Raw genomic sequence first — 3990 nt, 5'->3', positions numbered from 1 at the left:
ATGCCGCTATTGTTTGGTGACCTTTAGCGGTGCTTTTTCTGAAAACGCCATTAATTTTAGGATTTTTGTAAAATAAAATTTTTCATATTTTCAGCCCTCATGTAGCAACAAATCAAAAGCGAACCCATCTAAACCAGCCAAAAGTAATAAATCTATATAATTATTTCAAATTAAATGAATAAAATAATATTAATATCAATAAATCAAATATAAATCATATTATTTTTACAAAATTGTTAAAATTTAAAATGATAAAAATATTTATACAATATACCATGACGGTGGATGTTGCTATTGCTGAAACATCTTAATCATATTCTGAAGCTGCTGTTGGAGTTCATCGTACTTTCTACTCTGCTCTACTTCCCTCACTGCAGCCTCTGCTTCCCTCGCTGCCGCCTCTGATTTAATTAAAACTCCCTTCTAAAAATCAAAATCAAAATTAATAATTAAACTACAAAGCTAAGATATAACCATACAAAAAAATTAAACAATTGGACTTTTTTTTTAAGAAAACTAATTAGGGAAACATAGGAATAAATACCTTACATTTCCTTAATTTCGAAGCAAATCCTGGAAAAAAAAAGACAGAAGTACATTACTACCAAAAAAAAAGTAAGAAAAACAAAACAGAAGGCAACAGAAGTAAATTTCGCTAATAAACAGAAGACAAAAGTGAACAGCAACTACAGCCTAAATACGAAAGCAGTATGAGCAAACAAGTTCACATGAACAAATATTAGAGCCATAGTCATTTGAGCCTACAATGCAACAAGGCAACAAGGCCTTCATGAAGGTGCCACTGTTTCAGCTAAGAATCTCAAAGCAACAAGGCAACACAGAAACTACAGCCTAAATGTAAAATTTAGGAACAAGTAAATAAGGAATTCTTTTATTTTTTAAATAAAAATTTATAAATAGTGAGATTTTAACTTAAAAATATCTTTAAACCAAAACCATAATTTTAATAATGATTGCTCAAAATTTTAACTTAAAAATATCTTTAAACCATAATTTTATTAGTTGTGATAACATATATGCTCAAAGAACCATATTCAAACTAGAAGAGCTCCCTTGGGGGGGAGGCCGATTTTACAAGTAACACTACTGCTACCTTTTTTCCATTCAAGATAGAAGACCTCTAGCTAACTAAAGAAATACCTAATCAAGCTTTTTATAAGAATTCATAGCCATAGAAAAGCAAAGAACCACATTTAATTGCAGTCGTCTAAGTATAATATTAAGGTGAAGATAACCCCAGTTGCTTTTGTCTTTAAGTTGAATTGCAGTCTGTGAAGTTTGATACTGCTTTACAAGAGTTAAATCAAATAGTAGCAGAATAATGAGTTCCCCCACAGCATAGGATAGCAATGTCAAATAAGATGTGGCTAGATATTCATGCATTTGCAGAATGACAAGGCATTTGCAAACATGGCATGAATTATAGCGATTAAAAGACAAGGCATGAATTATAGCAGAATGACAAATTGGAAGACAAGGCATTTGCAGACATGCAATATGAAGGATTTATCTCATAAAGTCATGCTTTATAATGATTAAAAGATGGTGCTCAAGAAATGTGCCAGTGTAATGAAACTTTTAAGAAATCATGGATACCACAAATCCAACATATCGTAACCCTAAATCCTAGTGTAATTAGCTTCAGTACATTGTTGAATTAGTTTAATCGGAACCCTAAATCCCAAATAGCTAGGACTGAAACAAAACCCTAAAAATTTAATCGACCGTTGATAGAAACGGCTTACCTGGGACACAAATCTCGCAGCTTTGCCTAACAATCGTGCAAAGATCGATTCCAACCTTGCTTCGTTTCTGTTGATTGCTGAGATAACCTCTGCTTTTTTTTCCTTCCTATTTTTCTTTGAAATTTTCTTCCCTTTCGATTCGCTATTTCTCTGCTAACCTCTCTTCAGTTTCCTTCTTTCTCAATTTGGTAAAGGACGACACTAAAAGATTTAAGTTAAATGTCCTCTTAAGAAACGGTACCGTTTAAGGTAATTTTAATTCACATTTGCTACGTTTTGAGGACAAACGCCGCTATTGCATTAACATTTACGGCTTTTTAATAAAAAACGCCACTAAAATTTCAAGTACAGAAAGAAACGACGCCGTTTTATTAAAATATAAGGCAATTTTCTAGCTTTTTCCCAAAAAATGCCACAAAATATTAAAACATCCTTGCGGCATTTATAATAAAACGCCACTAAAATATTCCATTCTTCATTTGAAACGGTGTCGTTTTGCCAAAGTATAAATATAATTTACGGCATTTTTCAGAAAAACGCCACAACTAAAATTTAATCCCTACACTAAAACGACGCCGTATCAAAAAATGCAATAAATATTTGTGGTGTTTTTGCTAAAAACGCCAGTAATAAATTTAAATTCTCCTATCTAAACGGTGCCGTTTTTTGCTAAAATTTGAATAAATTTTATTTATTTATTTATTGTATCTTTCATTTAAATTTTACATAAATAATTATTAAAATTTTAAGTAATATTTAAAAGTATTTGATACATGTATAAATTTTAGTTTTTTTATTTCATTTATATTTTTTATTTTATTTTTTCTTATATTTTGGTCCTATACAAATTAAATAATTAATTACCTATATATATCCATATCAAAAATATGAAATGGTTAGGGTTAAATATTTTTAAATATACAAGTATTAATTAATTGTATCATTTAACAAGTCTCAAATTATAAACCTTAAACCCTAAATTAACCAATCAATCTATATGCATAAAGTGATCATCTATCTATTATATATCTCTTAAATAATATAAACTATACTCATAATTTCAATATATTAAATTTATTATTATCTATTTTACAAATATATAATAACATATTTAATATAAAAATTAATAAAACTAATTAATCTAAACTTAAACCCTAACCTCACCGTTGAAACCCTAAACCCCAAATCCCTAACCCCTAATCCCTAAATCCCCCTAACCCCTAAAGCATAACCCTTAACCCTTAAATCCCCAATAACCCCTAAAACATAACCCCTAAACCTTAAATCTCAAACCCTAAATCCATACCCCCTACTCCTTAAAATATCATCCAAAAAAATCCCTAAATCTTTAATAATCATAAAATATAGTTAAAATCTATTAAACAATATTTAATAGTTAAAAATTTTGTATGAAGTAGCAAAATCAATATTATCAATATAGTTAAAACGACGCCGTTTAAGGTAATTTTAATTCAGAGTTGCTGCATTTTGCGAACAAACGCCGCTATTGCATCCACATTTGCGGCGTTTTAATAAAAACGCCACTAAAATTTCAAGTACAGAAAGAAACAGTGTCGTTTTATTAAAATATAAGGCAATGTTCTGGCGTTTCCCAAAAAACGCCACTAAAAGATTCCATCCTTCCATTGAAACGGCGCCGTTTTGCCAACTTTTAAATATCATTTATGGCGTTTTTTGGAAAATCGCCAGAACTCAAATTTAATCCCTAAACTGAAACGACGTCGTATCAAAAAATGCAATAAATGTTTGTGGAGCTTTTTATCAAAACGCCGGTAATGTCTACCTTTTGCGGCGTTTTTTTATAAAAACGCCACTAATAAATTTAAATTCTCCTATCGAAACGGTGCCGTTTTGGGAAATTTTAATATATAGTAACGACGATTTTTGTTAAAAACGCCGCTAAATCTCACATATTTTGTTTATTTATTTATTTATTGTATCTTTCATTTAAATTTTACGTAAATAATTATTAAAATTTTAAGTAATATTTAAAAGTATTTGATACATGTATAAATTTTAATTTTTTTATTTCATTTATATTTTTTATTTTATTTTTTCTTATATTTTGGTCCTATCCAATTTAAATAATTAATTACTTGTATATATATATTATCCATATCAAAAATATGAAATGGTTAGGGTTAAATGTTTTTAAATATACAAGTATTAATTAATTGTATCATTTAACAAGTCTCAAATTATA

General features: G+C 28.9%; 1 long non-coding RNA gene across 1 annotated transcript; it reads right to left on the bottom strand.

Moving 5' to 3' along the window:
• Nucleotides 1-283: 283 nt before the first annotated feature.
• LOC121218549 (uncharacterized) lies at nucleotides 284-1923 on the bottom strand. Its single transcript, XR_005914934.1, has 3 exons — nucleotides 1767-1923; nucleotides 545-573; nucleotides 284-423 (listed from the first exon to the last, which is right to left on the bottom strand). It is a non-coding gene; the product is annotated as an uncharacterized lncRNA (long non-coding RNA).
• Between the last annotated feature and the right edge of the window lie 2067 nt (nucleotides 1924-3990).

Source organism: Gossypium hirsutum, chromosome D06, assembly GCF_007990345.1.
Source record: "Gossypium hirsutum isolate 1008001.06 chromosome D06, Gossypium_hirsutum_v2.1, whole genome shotgun sequence".
NCBI lineage: Eukaryota > Viridiplantae > Streptophyta > Magnoliopsida > Malvales > Malvaceae > Gossypium > Gossypium hirsutum.
This window is presented reverse-complemented; position numbering and strand designations above follow the sequence as displayed.